The following is an 18,182-nucleotide window of genomic DNA, read 5'->3' on the forward strand; positions in this document are numbered from 1 at the left end:
GGATCTGTCGGTCTTGAACACCTTTCTAGAGATTCCAAAATTCAAGATGCTTACTCTACAGCAGCTACTTCCAATGCTGTCCAAAGATGCATGGATGGTAACTTTGGATTTAAAGGAGGCATATTTACACATTCCCATCAGGCAGGATCGCAGAAAATACCTCCGGTTCAAGGCCGGATCGAGGCACTTTCAATTCTCTGCGCTGCCCTTTGAATTGTCTGCTGCGCCCAGAGTCTTCACCAAATGCCTGGCTCCAGTAGTAGCTTTCTGCAGACTCAAGGGAATTCAAATTTACCCTTATGGGTGCACTTCTAAACACCACAACCCAGATGGCATTTCTGATGTCCAAAAAAACAATTACAGCTGGCTTCAACTTTCAGAACCTTGGCAACTCTAACTCAACTATCTGCAAGGAAATTCCTGCAGGCTTTGGGTTACATGGCCTCCTGCATCCTTCTCGTAACATATGCAAGGCTACACATGAGGAAAATACAGTGGTACCTAAAGTGTATGGTCTCAGCATTGCCACAGTTTAGACATACTGATCTCTGTCCTTCCTTGCCTTCAAAAGGAATTTCTTTGGTGGTCCAGGGCATGTGTTCTAAACAAAGGGGAAACCCTTTAGTCTGCCTCCTGCCACGCAGATTTTAACCACGGACGCCTCGGATTATGCTTGGGGAGCCCATTTTCAGGGCAGTTGTCTGCAGGGCCTTTGGACAAAGGATCAGAAACACCTGCATATCAACTTAAAGGAAATGTCAGCCGTTCAGAAAGCTCTGTTGGCCTTCAGGAATCTCTTACAACCAGGACAACTACTAATACGGACGGACAACACCACAGTTATGTGGTACATAAACAAGCAAGGGGGATCTCATTCCTACCCCCTTTGCAGACTAGCCATGGATCTATGGAACACAGCTCAAGCGTGCAATCTGCATCTTCAAGCTCAGTTTCTACCAGGGAAACGAAACTTCCTGGCAGACAGTCTGAGCAGAAACCTTTCGGATCCACACGAGTGGATGCTGGACACCAAAATATTCAGGATGATGACAGCAGTCTGGGGATGTCCTCACATAGACCTCTTTGCATCCCATCTCAATCATCAACTACAGAATTTTTGCACCAGGACTTTCCACAGGGAAGCTTGGAAAGTGGATGCCCTGTCATTCAGTTGGAGAAATCTTTCGGGATATGCCTTTCCGCTTCTTCCTCTTCTTCCACGGGTTTTGTTGAAGATAAAACAGGACAAGCCCAAGATGATTATCTTGCTGGCTCCAAATTGGCCTCGGTAGTTTTGGTATCAAACTCTAAAAAACCTATTTCTGGAGCCCCCTTGGGTTTTACCTCGATGTCCTTCAAGGATGCATCTGCAGTCCTTACAAATGGGTTGTCCTGTCGTCAGGCAGCCCTTCGGTCGGCCGGATTCCAAAGTCTGGGTCTGGCCTCGGCTGGTGTCGCACTTCACCCGACGTCATAGCTGCAGTTATTCGGGTATAAAGGCATCAGCCGACGCCATTTTCCTCAGTCTTTCTTGCCGCGGCGCCAAGCAGAAGCTGTTCGCAAGTGCCGGTCGGTCAGATCCAGAGATTACTACTACCGAATACTACTTGAAGACTTCTAAAAGCTAAGTACCCGTTGGGGACTCTTTCTTGCCTCAGCCGATGTCAGAAAAAGTGAATAACTGTTTAACTTGTGGGAAACAAATACCTCATAAAGATTTCCACTCTTACTGCCTACCCTGTTTAGGCCCAGACCACGACGTAGTAGCTTGTCTAGCCTGTGCTTCTTTTAACCGGCGGACGCTTAGACGTCGGTCTGAATTTGCTGAGGAGTTTTTCGGCTCCGATTTCGCTTATATTATGCCGTCGGATCCTCCGACTACGCAAATGTCTAAAAAGCGCAAGGAAAAGGACCGACACTCGCGGTCCGCGGTTTCGCGAAACCGGTTAAGCCAACCGCGAGTGTCTCTGTTTCGGCTGAAACCGAGCACGCGGTTCTTCCTTCAGCCGAAAACTTACCTTCTACCGAGGCCTCTTCCAACCTCGTGGAGTCGGCCTCTGAAATCCCACCTGCTGTTGCAGTTCCTCAGGAACTATCTGACACTATTCCCTTGGATATTTCAACCCCTGCACGTGGAGCTGCTAGGCCACCTGCAGCCATGTCCATTAAGGCCTTTGCCAGGGCTAAAGCAGCTAAGACTACTAAAACTGTGCCTGCTAAGCCCCCCTCTCACAGGCCTAGCTCTAGTTCACAAATGCTTAGTTTAGCAGAGGATCTCATTTCTTTAATCCGGGGATCCCAACCTCATCCAGACAGGGCCTCTCAGCCCCCTCCAGAGAAGAGGCCTAGAGCAGAGCCCCCTCAGCCTATTTCCACAGATGAATCCTCTGATTCAAATGATACAGACCCTCCAGAGGCTCCTTTCTCCCCTTATGAAGACTCTGATGCTGAAGAGTCCATCCCTTCTGCCTCTCCGCCTGAGGAATTTTCCTTTGGGGAAACCTTGCATGCTGTGAGGGAACAATTTCAGTGGCAGGGCCAGGATTTTTCAGACTCCAGAAAAAGGCTTAGAACCTTTCTGCATTTACCACAACATAGACCTTTAGCCATACCTCCAGTTCTTTCTGTTGTAGATGATGCATTTAATGATGCTTGTACTGCTCCTGATTCTCTACCTCCGGCCCCTGCTAAGCCTGATAGATACTACAGGGTCCCGGACACATTACCATTTGTATAAGGCTCCTTTGCAGATCCCGAGACTATCTCCCAAGGGCCTAAGGCTGTAGCAGCTACCTCTGCTAAAAACCCCCTCCCCTCTGAAAGGGAATCCAGATCCTTAGAGAGATGGGGTAAAAAAAGTTTACACTTCTGCTACTCTTTCAGCTAGGGCCTTGAACTGTCAATTTCACATGATCCAGTATCAAGAATTTATGCTAGACCAGATAACCAAAAAACTGTCCTCTGATGAAGCATTAGACAAAAAAATCTGTTCAGGAAATGGTACATAACATTCAGCAAGTCGGTAACCATTCTTTAAAATGCGGCTATGATGCACTGGAGGCTTCCTTTAGATCGGCCATGACTGGCACAGTTATCAGAAGGCATGCGTGGTTAAAAGAACAGGCCTTGCCAGACCATGTCAAGTCCAAACTATTAGATGCTCCTATGGATAAGATCAATTTGTTTGGCTCTCCTGCACAACAGGTGCTGAAGAAAATGGAAGAGAAGGCAAAATCTGTCCAAACAGTTAAAGATTTCTTACAGGTCCAACCGCCAAGGTTTAGCAGAAATTGGCCCACCAAGAATTGGTCCTTTCCAGACTCTTCCAGAACTCAGAGAGGCAGGAATAGGCGTTCAAGAGGCAGAAACCAATCCAGGGGTGCCTACAGGGGACGCCAGTGGCAGGGTAACAACCAGAGAAGTACAACCACAGACACAGCCACCATCACAACTACAGGGCAATCACAGTGACTTGGCACTGGCACCGCCTACCAGGGAACAACTAGAAGCACCCTTAGGCGGGAAGCTAGCCTTATTTACAAAAAACTGGCATTACATCACAAGAGACAAGTGGATTTTACAGACAATAGACCAAGGCTACAGGTTTCACTTCCATACTCTACCAGGGAAGAGAGGAATGCCAAACCTACCTCCCAAATCAAAAGGCAGAAGCTCTAAAACAAATATCTCAATTATTAAGGATGAGAGCTGTGGAAAAGGTACCATCCATGGAGCAAGGAAAAGGATTTTACTCCAGACTCTTCCTGGTACCAAGAAAAGAGATCAAATGGAGGCCTATTCTCGACCTGTCCGCTTTAAACACATTCCTCATTGTTCCAAAATTCAAAATGCTGACTCTACAGCAGCTTCTTCCCATGCTGGGCAAGGAGTCTTGGCTGGTAACTCTAGATCTCAAGGAGGCATACCTGCACGTCCCCATACGACCAAATTGCAGAAGATACCTCAGATTTCTTGCAGGATCAGAGCATTATCAATTCTCAGCATTGCCCTTTGGCTTATCTACTGCGCCCAGAGTATTCACGAAATGCCTGGCATCAGTAATTGCTCATTGCAGGCTTCGGGGAATCCAAATTTACCCCTACCTGGACGACTGCCTGATACAAGCGGACAACAAAAACAAGCTAACAGAAGACTTACAAAGAGTCATTTACCTGCTACAAGCCCTGGGATATACAGTCAATATAAAAAAGTCAAGGCTGATACCATCCCAAAGAATAACCTTTTTAGGTGCAGAGCTGGACACATTAAAGCAAATGGCATTCCTAACACTAGAAAAGCAAAAGCAACTACCTCTCTACTTCTTGGCATTAACAAAGCAGAACCATCTAACAGCAAGAAAAGTACTGCAAGCCCTGGGCTTCATGGCATCCTGCATAATACTGGTCCCTCATGCCAGACTGCATATGAGAAAGCTACAGTGGTACCTAAAGAATTTATGGTCTCAACACAAGCACAGCCTAGAAACCAAAATTCCAATAATCCCATGCCTGAAGCAAGAGTTCCTATGGTGGGCTCAGACCTGTCAATCAAACACAGGATTGCCCTTCTACAGCATTCAACCAAGCCAAACCATCACGACGGACGCCTCAGACCTCGGTTGGGGGCCCACATGCTGGACAAGTGCATACAAGGCTTATGGACTCAAGACCAGCTGCACCTGCACATAAATCTAAAGGAAATGCTGGCAGTAAAATTGGCAATCCAGACATTCAGACCATTTCTCCGAGAAGGTCAATTGATGATAAGGACAGACAACACCACAGTTATGTGGTACATCAACAAACAGGGAGGCACACACTCGTACCCTCTATGCCGGATGGCACTGGACCTATGGAATGTGGCTCTGAGCTACAACATTCAGCTACAAGCAAATGTTCTTCGTTCCCCATTGCTGCAGTCCTTACTATTGGGTGTAGTCCGCCGTCCAGTCGGCCCGAATACCAGAGTATAAGGCTGACGTCGGTCAGGGCGCATTAGACTGACGTCAGTACGTCAGGGTACTAATGCGCATGACCGACGTCATATCCTCAGTCTTTTTTGCCGCATGGTCCGATGCAGAAGCAGTTTTGCGAGTGCAGGTTGGCGTTCTGAAATATTTCCGAAACCGGAGTTTCAGACCGAAACAGAGTTGGCTAAGTACCCGTTAGAACATTTTGGTTTTTTCTTGCCTCAGTATTTAACCGGATGTCAGAAAAAGTGAATAACTGTATTTCTTGTGGGAAACAGATACCTCATAGGGATTACCATACCTTGTGTATACCTTGTTTAGGGCCTGAGCACGGCGTTGTTGGTTGCCGCTCTTGTGCTAGGTTTAACAAACGCACTATTAAGAGGAGGTTAGACTGTGCCAGGTTAGTGTTTGGGAAGCGTTGCAATTATAAAATGCCGTCGGATGCTCCGGCCCGCTTCGTCAAGAAGCGCAAGGACAAAACAGCGAAGCCTAGGGTTGATGAACCGCAGTCCCGGACGTCGGTTCTTTAGAAGGCTCGGTGGAGCCAGAGGTTTTGCCAGGAGTTTCCATGGAGTCTCAGGCAGAAACTTTACTGTTACAGGATGTGCCTTCTCAGGAGGTAGGCCAGGCTGAGGGGCTTCTCAGGTAACTGTTCTTCCCTCTCTTCCCAAGGTAGTTAGAGCCTCTCCTTCTGTTGCAAAACTTCTTTGAGAGGTAGGCCTAGTTCAGCTTCAGTGGGGCTTCTCCTAGCATTTCGGTTCTGTACCTAAGTAACATATGCTTAAAATGGCAGAAGATTTGATTACTATGATTAGAGGTTCTATGCCCCCTCCTGATAAGAGGCCTAGGGTGGAACCAGAGTTTGATAGTTTTGAACAGTGTTCAGAGGCTTCAGAGTCTTCATGCGGAAGACTTGCAGGAGTATCCTACTTATTCTGATTCTGATGTGGATGATTTCACTCCTACAGCTTCTCCTCCTGAGGATTTCTCATTTTCAGAGACTCTGCATTCCATGAGGGAGCACTTTAAATGGGAAGGCCAGGATTACTCTGATTCCAGGAAAAGGCTTAGGGAATTCTTGTTTTTACCCCAGCATAGGCCCTTAGCTATTCCTCCTGTGTTGAATGTGGTGGAAGATGTTTTTGCAGAGGCTTCCCTGAACCCTGACTCTTTGCCTCCTGCTCCTGTTAAACCTGATAGGTATTATAGGGTGCCCGAAGCTCATAAGTATTTGTTTAAGAGTCCTAGGGCGGACCCAGAAACTGTTTCTCAGGGGCCTAAAGGTGTTAAGGCCTCTGTGGTTAAAAATCCTGTTCCCACTGGCAAGGGCTTTGGATAGGTGGGGAAAGAAAGTGTATACTTCTTCCACTCTAGCCATGAGAGCGTTGAATTGTCAGTTTCACATGCTAAAATATCAGAATTATCTCCTTTCACAATTGAAATCTAAGGTGGATGCTTTGGCGGAAGGTATTGAGTGTAAAGAGTTGCTGGATTTGGTTCATGTATCTGAACAAGTGGGTAAGCATTCTTTGCAATGTGGTTTTGATGCTGTACAGGCCTCCTCGAGGGTGGCTGCCACTAGTTCTGTTCTTCGCAGGCATGCCTGGTTGAGGGATCAGAATTTAGCTGAGCATGTTAAGACAAGGATTTTGGATGCTCCTTTACAGTCTGATGTGTTGTTTGGATCGCCTGTGGAAGCAGTTTTAAAGAAAATGGAGGACAAAGCTAAGTCTATGCAAACTGTTAAAGATTTTTTGCAGGTGCAGCCACCGAAGTTTAGTAGAAATTGGCCTGCTAAGGGGTGGACATATCCTGCTTATGATTCCCAGTTTAGGGGTAGGTCTAGACGTGGTAGGGGCAGGGATCAAGGTTCTTTTAGGCCTAGAACAGGGAGTTCACCTGCTCAGACTTCTGGTGAGGGCAGGGGTCAGTCCTTTCGTAAACAGACCCAATGTCCTGCCTTTTCAGCTGCCAGTAGATTCTCGTCTGGCAGCTCCTTTGGGAGGAAGACTGTCTCTTTTCAAAGAAAATTGGGATTTAATTACTCAAGACAAATGGGTGTTGGATATCATTCACCACGGTTACAGATTTTATTTCCATACAATGCCCCCTTTCAAAGGCATGCCAGACGTTCCTCCTCCACAAAGAAAAGAGGCTCACAAGCAAGTTTCTCAGTTACTCCAGATAGGGGCCATTCAGCCAGTCCCTGTATCAGAAAGGGGCCTAGGATTTTATTCTCGCCTGTTCCTAGTACCAAAGAAGGGGAACACGTGGAGACCAATTTTGGATTTATCTCTCCTCAACACTTATCTGGACATTCCCAAGTTCAAGATGTTGACGTTACAACAGCTGTTACCTCTGCTGGGCAAAGATCACTGGATGGTAACTTTAGATCTCAAGGAAGCTTACCTTCATGTGCCTATAAGGCTAAGTTGCAGGAAGTATCTGCGGTTTCGAGCTGGAAATTTTCATTATCAGTTCTCTGCATTGCCCTTTGGCTTATCTACTGCCCAGAGTATTCACAAAGGTTCTGGCTCCAGTGATAGCTTACTTCAGGCTTCAAGGAATTCAAATCTATCCTTACTTGGACGACTGCCTGATTCTGGCTCAAGAAAAGGAAGACCTTCTACAGCATCTGGAATATGTTATAGCAGTGCTAAGATGCCTAGGGTATTCTGTGAACGAAATAAAGTCCAGTCTAGTACCCTCTCAAGACATGTGCTTTCTGGGTGTGAGACTGAATACAGCAGGCCCAGATGGCCTTTTTAACCCCGGACAAACAAAAGAGTCTATCACTTTACTTCCATCAACTATCTCATCAGTCCGTGCTGACTGCAAGGACAGTCCTTCAAGCATTAGGGTTCATGGCATCTTGTATTCTGGTGCTTCCCAATGCCAAACTGCATATGAGGAAGCTACAATGGTATCTCAAAAATGTATGGACACAGCACTGCCAGGATTTGGACACTGTCATTCAAATAATACCTTGCCTTCAAAAAGAATTTTTGTGGTGGGCTCAGGAATGTCACCTAAACAAGGGACTCTCTGTGACCCGGCCAGAGGCGAGTCAGATTTTAACGACAGATGCCTCGGATATTGCTTGGGAAGCTCATCTAAATGGAAAGTGGATACAAGACAAGTGGCCTGCCAGACTACAGCATCTACATATCAACATGAAGGAGATGTTAGCAGTCCAGTTTGCATTAATGGCTTTCAAGGAGTTACTTCTTCCAGGGCAAGTGTTGATTCTAACAGACAACACAACTGTCATGTGGTACATCAACAAGCAAGGGGAACACATTCTTATCCTCTATGCAGGCAAGCAATGATTTTATGGGAGACTGCGCTAAGCTTGCAACTTACTCTTCAGGCAAGGTTTCTGCCAGGAGCACAGAACTCCTTAGCAGATGTGTTAAGCAGACAAATCATGGATCCCCACAGTGGAAACTGGATCTTCATGTATTTCAGAAATTGACAGTGTCATGGGGAACTCCAGACATAGATCTGTTCGCTTCTCCACTAAACCACCAGCTGCCAAAGTATTGCACAAAGGGGTTTCATCACACAGCTTGGAAAGTGGATGCTCTGTCTTTCAGTTGGAAAAACCTTCATGTGTATGCCTTTCCACCTCTGCCTCTTCTTCCAAAGGTACTATTAAAGGTCAGACAAGACAGGCCAAGGATGATTTTGATAGCTCCAGATTGGCCTCGGCAACACTGGTACCCACTACTACGGAGTCTGGTAAAGAAGCCTCCATGGCCTTTACCTCTGATTCCTCATCTGTTATCTCAGAAGGACGGTCATCTGCTCAATGTCAAGCTTCACTCTCTTCATCTAACAGCCTGGCATATTCTGTGTTGAAACACAGCAGGTCTCAACTTCCTCAACAAGTTTTAAATGTGATTATGGAAGCTAGAAGACCTAGTACAAGGAAAGTGTGCAGAAAAAATGGAAGAGATTTTTATTTTGGAGTACAGCAAAGAATTTGGAGATTTCTGAGCCTAATTTGAGTGTGGCTCTTCAATATCTTACTGAGTTATTGGACAAAGGTTTGTCCTTCTCTTCCATTAAGATTCATGCTGCAGCAATTTCAGCTCACTATGATTGTGATCCACCATTGTTTTCGCATCCTTTGTTCAAGCAGTTTCTTAGAGGGGCAAAGAATATAAGACCCCCATAGAGCTCCTACTCCTGCTTGGGATCTCAATTTTGTGTTGGAAAAACTTACTCTACAACCTTTTGAGCCTCGGCTACTGCTGAATTGAAATACTTGTCATGGAAGACTGCTTTTCTGTTGGCTATTACTTCTGCAAGAAGGGTGTCTGAGTTGCAGGCCCTTATGGCAGTAGAGCCCTTTTTGATTTTCCATAAGGATAGGGTATCATTACGTACTAATCCTTCCTTTATGCCTAAGGTGGTTTCTAGTGTGGCTTTAAACCAAACTATTCATTTGCCTACTTTTATGCAGACCCCCAAAATAAAGGGGAAAAGATTTTGCATACTTTAGATGTACACAGGCAATTGCGTTATTATTTAAGCAGGACTAAGGATTTCAGGCAGTCTCAGCAGTTGTTTGTTTCTTTTGCTTTGAGTTCACAGGGCAAGCCTGTGTCAAAACAAACTATTTCTAGGTGGATTGGCTTTTGCATTGCATTTTGTTATTCCCATCATGGCAAGGAGATTCCAGCTGGGATTAGGCCTCATTCCACTAGGGCTACTGCCACTTCAACAGCATTTCTAAGGGGGGTGGCAACTAAGGATATTTTGGAAGCAGCTACTTGGAGTTCAGTGCATACCTTCTCTAAGCATTACCACCTTCCTATCTACTCTAAGTCTAGGGCTGGTTTTGCCACAGCTGTTCTGCAAGGCATGTTGTCAGCTCCTGCTTCTTTATGATTTGCCAGCCTCCCTTACCTCTGCTTTGGGATTCTACCCAATAGTAAGGACTGCAGCAATGGGGAACGAAGAACATAGTACAGTTTTGTACCTACCATAAATGTAGATGTTCGAGGATCCCCATTGCTGCAGTCCAATTTACCCTCCCTCCTTCCCCTCTGTGTTTAGGGGTGGTTGTGTAGGTGAGGTTACATGCTGATATTTTTGTATATCTTCTTGTATATATTGTACATATTTTTGGTGCAGGTATTTTGGGCCTTGTCTTTTTAGGGTCTTCTGACATCTGGGGCAAGAAAAGACTGAGGATATGACGTCGGTCATGCGCATTAGTACCCTGACGTACTGACGTCAGTCTAATGCGCCCTGACCGACGTCAGCCTTATACTCTGGTATTCGGGCCGACTGGACGGCGGACTACACCCAATAGTAAGGACTGCAGCAATGGGGATCCTCGAACATCTACATTTATGGTAGGTACAAAACTGTACTTTTTTGTACCAGGAAAAGAAAACATTCTCGCAGACATATTAAGCAGGACTACCACGGATGCCCACGAATGGATGCTGCATCCGGACATCTTCAAAGCCATTACAAGAAAATGGGGACTCCCAGAAATAGACTTATTTGCATCCCCACACAATCACCAGCTAAAGAAATTCTGCACAAGGACGTACCACCCACTTGCTTGGAAGGTGGACTCCCTATCTTTCAGTTGGAAAAACCTGACAGCATATGCATTCCCACCACTTCCTTTGATGCACAAGGTGCTATTGAAGATCAAAGAGGACCGTCCAAGGATCATTCTGATAGCTCCAGACTGGCCAAGGCAACATTGGTACCCATTACTAAGGAGCATGTCTCGGGAACAAATATGGACACTACCCTGGTTCCATTGCTGTTAACACAGAACAACTACAACATCCTGCATCCAAACCTGAAAACTCTGCAGCTGACTGCCTGGAACATTACATAAGATCAATTAATCCAAATTTATCCCAAAGGGTTAAAGACATTATCCTTGAGGCTCGCAGACCCTCAACAAGAAAAAATTCTGCAGCAAAATGGAAAAGATATCTCATTTGGAGTACTGCAAAGGGAGAAGATGTGTCACTGGTAAACATAGCCAACATCCTGGAATACTTGGCAGAGCTCTTCCACACAGGCCTGTCCTATTCTTCCATCAAGATACATGCATCAGCTATTTCAGCAGAATACAGCTTGGATCCTCCTGTCTTCTCACATCCTCTGCTCAGGCAGTTTCTGAGAGGAATTAAAAATGTAAAACCTCCTAGGAAACCACCATTGCCAGCATGGGACTTGAACTTTGTGCTAGAAAAATTGACACTTCCTCCTTCAACCAGCAGCAACAGCAGAATTACAATACTTATCATGGAAGACTGCTTTCCTGCTGGCAATCACTTCAGCAAGAAGGGTATCTGAACTACAGGCATTAATGGCAGTGCAACCCTTCCTGATCTTCCATCAAGATAGAGTGTCCATGAGAACAAATCCTACATTTATGCCTAAGGTGGTATCCAGAGTGTCTTTAAATCAGGCTATCCACCTACCTACATTCTTCCCCAACCCACAGAACAGGGGAGAAAGACTGTTGCATACCTTGGATGTACATAGACAATTACTCTACTACCTGGACAGGACCAAGGGCAATAGAAAAACTGACCAGCTACTGGTAGCATATGCAACAGGAAGGGAAGGAAAAGCAATTTCAAAACAGACAATCTCCAAATGGATAGGAAATTGCATTAGATTTTGTTACTCCTACCATGGAAAGAAAACTCCAGAGAACATCAGGCCTCACTCTACAAGGGCTACAGCCACTACCACAGCTTTCTTAGGAGTGGCTACCAAGGACATTATAGAGGCTGCTACTTGGACCTCCATGCATACATTTGCCAAGCATTATAATTTACCTTTATACTCTAGATCCCGAGCAGGTTTTGCCACTGCTGTTTTGCAAGGGATCCTAACTACACCATAATCTATTCTTCCTCCTCCCCTAGTTTGGCTATGGTATTCTACCCATTTGTAAGGACTGCAGATGCATCCTTGAAGGACATAGTACAGTTTTGTACCTACCATAAATGTAGATGTCCAATAGGAATGCATCTGCAGTCAGGATTACCCACCCGCCCTCTGTGGTACTCCTAGGGTATTTGCCCATCTTATAGCTAGCTGGGGGGGGATCTATTATGGTGTATTTGTTTGTATATATGTACATACATGCTTATTTTTTGTGTTTGCTCTCTACTATTTGGAATCATTGGCATTCATCCAAATTTAGCCTTCCAAGAGGGCACCTGGCATCTGGGGCAAGAAACACTGAGGAAAATGGCGTCGGCTGATGCCTTTATACCCGAATAACTGCAGCTATGACGTCGGGTGAAGTGCGACACCAGCCGAGGCCAGACCCAGACTTTGGAATCCGGCCGACCGAAGGGCTGCCTGACGACAGGACAACCCATTTGTAAGGACTGCAGATGCATTCCTATCGGACATCTACATTTATGGTAGGTACAAAACTGTACCATCTCCGAACCTTCTGTCTCAACATCAGGGTTAGGTTCTACACTCTCATGTCAGAACTCTCCAGGGCCTTTGATTTCTTCTTTCCTACCCAAGCAGGTTATGGATGTCATTTTAGAAGCCAGACATCCTAGCACTAGAATGTCTTATGCAGGAAAATGGAAAAGATTTTGTTCCTGGATGCAGGCTCAGGATTCTGATCCTCTTCTTCCTAACATTACTTTAATTTTACTTTATCTAACAGATCTCTTACATAAGGGTCTCTTTCTCTTCCATTAAGATACATGCCTCTGCTATTTCTGCTCATTATAATACGAACCCTCCCATCTTTTTCCCACCAGCTAATGAGACAGTTTCTCAGAGGAGCTAAGAATTTACGACCTAGATCTCCTCCCATTCCTGCTTGGGATCTCAACTATGTTTTGGAAAAACTAACCTTGCCTCCTTTTGAGCCTGCTGCCTCTTCTGACATCAAGTTTTTATCTTGGAAGACCACTATCCTGTTAGCCCTAACCTCTGCCAGGAGAGTTTCAGAGTTACAAGCTCTTATGGCTGTGGAACCTTATATTATTTTTCATCAAGACAGGGTATCTTTTGAGGACTAATCCTACCTTCATGCCTAAGGTGGTTTCCAAAGTGGCTTTAAATCAAACTATCCACTTGCCAACCTTTTTCCCCACTCCTCAAAATAAAGGGGAAAGGATCTTACATTCCTTGGATGTACACAGACAACTACGTTTTTACCTGAACAGAACCAAGGACATCAGAAAATCAGAACAATTGTTTGATTCTTATGCTTCAAGTTCCCAAGGTAAAGTCATTTCAAAACGGACCATTTCTAAATGGATTGCTCATGGAATCAGATTTTGTTAATCACACCATGGAAAGCAAATCCCAGGGAGTATACGGACTCATTCCACCAGAGCTGCTGCCACTTCTGCGGCCTTCCTCAGAGGAGTTCCTACCAAAGACATTTTGGAAGCTGCAACTTGGAGTTCAGTGCATACTTTTTCTAATCACTACAATCTACCTCTCTACTCTAAGTCTAGGGCAGGCTTTGCCTCTGCAGTCTTGCAGGGCCTTTTAGCCGCCCCTTCTTCTCTATGACCACCTCCCTTTCTTTCAGCTTTGGGATTCTACCCTACAGTCATGACTGCAACAGTGAAACATGATGAACATAGTACAGTTGTGTACACCTACCATAAATGTAGATGTTAGAGTGTCTTCACTGTTGCAGTCGGGGTTTCCCTCCCTCCCTCCTGTCCCCTCTTATTTTTACTTTTGTGTATTTCCTTTTTTTCACCATTCTTCTGAGGTGTATTTGCAATGGTTATGGGACCTTTTTCATTTTGGGACTCCTGACATCTGGGGCAAGAAAAACTGGAGAAGATGGCGTCGGCTGTCAGCTTTGTACTCCTGGCGCTCTAACGTCAGGGAGCGTGGTTGAACAGCCGACGCCGGACCCAGACTTTGGGATTCTGGCCAACCGAGGGCTGCCTGCCGCAGGGGAGAACCCTACAGTCATGACTGCAACAGTGAAGACACTGTAACATCTACATTTATGGTAGGTGTACACAACTGTACTATACACCCACAGTGGCAGTCTCTCTGCACTTCACCCTGTGGCTGATAGGATTCTGATCCCCTTCAGACACCTGTACAATGAGGACGTGCTTCCAGTCCTGCAGGAGGCCAGGAAACCCAGCACAAGAAAATCCTATATCTCCAAATTCTATCTGGTGTCGTAAGACAGATGGATCTGCTGGACAGTGATATTTCCCTGACTCTGTCTTACCTGTGTGAACTCTTACAGTCAGGTTTGTCCTACTCCTCTCTAAAAAGCACACCTGTCTGCCATCTCTGCCTGCCTGTGGACCCTCTGCTGGCATCCAGACTCCAAGCTAAACTTTTTGTCAAGGGTGTTCTGCACTGAACACTGTTCAGAAAACCATCTCCCCCCTCCCTGGGATCTTAATTATGTGTTAGAAAAACTCACTCTGGTGCCCTTCGAACCAGCTGACAAGGCCCCACTTAGTTATGTACGTGGAAAACTGTACTACTAGTAGCTTTGACCACGGCCAGAAGGGTCTGAGCTTCACCCCCCTTTTTCTGTTTTTTCATTTGGACAGTGTTACCCTTAGGACAAACACTTCTTCACTCCCAAGGTGGTCAATGACCTTTCCTTGAATCGGGCTATCCACCTGCCTACCTTCTTCTCTAACCCACAGGGAGATGGTGAGAGAGTCCTTCATTCCCTAGACATGCACGGACCACTCTGATTTTTATTTGTGTAAAACCAGTCCTTTTCGCAAATCAGACCAACTGTTTGTCTCCTTTCACCCCCAGGGCTCTGGAGAAAGCGGTGGGCAAGCAGACAGTTTCATCCTGGATTTCCAGGGCTACTTCGTTTTGTAAATCACACCACGGGAAGACCTTGCTAGGCAATGTCAGGGCCCATTCCACAAGAGCTGTGGCCTCTTCTGGAGCCTTCCTGAAGGGCCTAGACACTAATGCCATTCTGGAGGCAGCTGCCTTGTCATCTGTACACGCCTTCACCAGACACTACAAACTGGACAATATCTCCAAGGCCAGGGTTTGCCGGGGTTATCCTGCTTGCATTCCTGGAGTCCTCTTCCAGGCCACCTCCCAGTCAATAGTGAGCTTTGGTACTCGCCCACTAGTAGAATACTGCAACATTGGAATAGAAGGACATTAGAAAAGTTGAGTAAAATCTTACCATAACCATAAATGTCCTTCTCTTCCATGTTGCAGTATTCTTTCCCCTCATACTCTTGCACTTGCTCTCCTCAGCTTCTGGACAGGTTATGCCTTCAAGGACTGGCTCCGTCTGGGGCTTCCATCTATGTTCTGAGGGCTGGTGCATGCAGATGTCACCTTTATGGCCCACGTTCCTGCCTCCACGTCAGATGTCCGACACACCAAGAGGGACTAAAAATCTTTGGAAACCTGGCCAGACAATCTGATCGGAAGAAGGGTAAACCCACTAGTAGAATACTGCAACATGGTAGAGAAGGACATCTATGGTTATGGTATAATTTTACACAACTTTCCTATATGTTTGTGCATCAGTGTTCTACGTAATGTGTATGTAATTGTGTGTATGTGTAATATAAAATTGTATGGTGTGTAAGGTGTATAAAGTTACAGACTTGTGGGGCAGTTTTAAACTGACATTGTTGATCTCCCTAACCAAGGAGATAAGTAATTTTGTTGGGTGCATGGTGCATCCAAGTTTAGAGACATATAAAGAAGTACTTGTTTGGAGTGTGTTTGCACTGCATTGTATCTTGGAAGATATTTTTTTTTTGTTTACAGTGGGCTGTGCTGATCTCCCTGACTTTTTTTGTTTTTCTCCTTCTCCTGTATCTGGCAAACCAAGCCATCTCTTCCACCATTGATGCCCATGATTTTTCCTTCACTGTGTGAGAACACTGCTGTGATGTGTGTTATCCAGGCAGCCATCACTTGGCTTTTCCACTTAACCCTTAACATTTCCATTGTACTCATTCTGCAAAGTCCCAAACAAGAGGTGGAGTGGTACAAGGACATCTTGCCCACCTCTGATAGTGACATTACCCCAGTAGCCTGAAACGGGCATGTTTTTAGTCTCATTCAGTGGGTTATAGGTGTTGTACACATTCTGGGTCCACTCCATCTTTGTGAAGGTCATACTTCTTATTTATATATCCCCCCACCCAGCTGATTCCTTCATGGCAGTTGGAGAACACTGTACCTTACCCGTATTTTTGCACAACGGAAAGGTGGTAGTGTAGTTTGTCTCCTGCTGCAACATTCTAACAGCTTTCTCCACTTAGGGCAGAGTAAAATGTTAGTTTTCTCCATATAGAAGATTTTCAAGAGCAGATCTTTGAGCAACACCCCTAAGGCTGTTTTTCCTCTCGTCTCATTTTTGACTGTATCATCATACTAGATAGATGGCTGTATGATGAAATCATGCTGACAAGTAAAATGGAAACTTAACTCTGGTGAGGTTCAGTTTGCTTCGTTATCAACAGAATTTCACTTCCGTTTTCTACTGAATTAAAAAAAAATAAGCTTCTTTTAGATTAAAAAAAATTGCAGTAAAATTTTTTCCTTATGCCCTCCTGGATTTAAGTATTTTGCAGTGAGTCTTTCATAAGAATTCTGATAGTGAAAAGTAAAAATCATCGTCCTATTGGCTCTGTAGAATATCTTCCCTTTTTACTTACCAGCAAGACAACTTCATACAGCTTTCTTTGCTGAGTGCTAATCTAGTCAGTTTCAAAAGTAACGTGAAAGAAAGATAAATGGCTTCCAAGGTGTCACTCAGACTTCCATTAACAAAGTTCAGTCACCAAATTTTTTTGTCTTGCAGAGGTGCTCGCAGGGAAATTAAAACATTATCCTCATTCTGTGCAGCTTAAAATGATGCCATATGACCAGATAGGTTGTATACATTTCCAAAGGGTATGTAGTGCGAGAATATCTCTGGCCTTTGTTCTGGCTCAGGAGATGAAGCCTTGACCCACAGGTAGTGGCAGTTGTCTCTCCTATTACCTGTTAACTGGCAGCAACAGTTGTTTGTCTATACTTGTATGATTGTTTGAAATACCCTGCGTACATTTGCATCCCTTCATCAGAAAAATTTATTTAGAGTTAATATTGAAGAGTTAATATTTCAGAGCTCACAATGTTGCAGTTGCACTTCTCTTTTAAAATAGTGGTGATTTATAGAGAACAGCAGACCTTGTCATCTTTCAGTATTCTGGACTCACTTAAATAAAATCCTTTGTTTTCATTATGATTACCCGCTTTCTTTTTCTCAGACCTGAGCCACACCTGAACAAACCACTAGAGTATTAATAGGTGTGGGAAATCTTGCTTACTTTCCCCAAGGTGAGTGAGTTCGCTGGTTGCTACTCTCTCTGGAAACCTGTGAGGCACTGGCAGACAAACTGTCTTTGTGCCAGGCGGCCAGCTGTGCGGTGCTAGCTTCAATAGAGCTTTCCTACTGTAGGTGGGCCCTGTCTAGTTGGGACATTCTGTGTTAGCACATGCATTTTTTTCAGTAACCTGAACTTTTGTATTTTCTTGAATTTTCAGTAGTTCATTGTAAGTTAACCGACACATGAACTTGCAGGCACACTTTCTACATTAGAACAGTGCCTGGTAGTAAATTCTTTGCTTGTTTATAACCACTTGTAGCAATGTGGATGAGATAGGGAGTAGCATTGATCATGTTGTCATTCTGGAAATGCTGTGCTTCTTAATATTGTATTTGGAAGCAAAGTGTTTACCGGTGAAGATGGGCAGGCAGTGCTGGACCCTGTGGGCATACAGCTGTTAAGTTTTGAAGAGCTGTAGGAATAAATGTTTGCCAGAGTGTGGGCTTTGCATCCCTAACGCACTTGAGTGTCTGTAAGGTCCTGATTGTACAACTCTTGGTGATCTTTTGTGAACAGACCAGATACTTGAAGTTAATCTGTCATGGTGGCAGGAGAAAATTGGACTTTACATTCTTTGCATATTGTGTAGTTGTAAATTTTTTCATCAGATTACATTTACCTGAAATGGCATATTGTTTGGTTGTATAACACAACCCCACCCACACACAGTTCTTTAAACTCCATTGTGGTTTGTGAGGCAAGTCTAAATATGTTGTGGTCTTAATACTAGTGTGGTTTAATTAAAACAAGTGGGCAACAAAATTACAATTAAATGTTTTATTTTAGAACTGTAGCACTGTTGTGACTTGTTTTGCAGTATG

At 44.8% G+C, this 18,182-nt stretch overlaps 1 protein-coding gene across 1 annotated transcript in view; it reads left to right on the forward strand.

Annotated features, from left to right (window-relative positions):
- Positions 1 to 18,182, forward strand: part of LOC122799250 — a 151,164-nt gene that overhangs the window by 119,086 nt on the left and 13,896 nt on the right. The window lies entirely within an intron of this gene.

The sequence above is a fragment of the Protopterus annectens genome, chromosome 4.part0, assembly GCF_019279795.1.
Source record: "Protopterus annectens isolate FY-2018-M chromosome 4.part0, PAN1.0, whole genome shotgun sequence".
Taxonomy (NCBI): Eukaryota; Metazoa; Chordata; order Ceratodontiformes; family Protopteridae; genus Protopterus; species Protopterus annectens.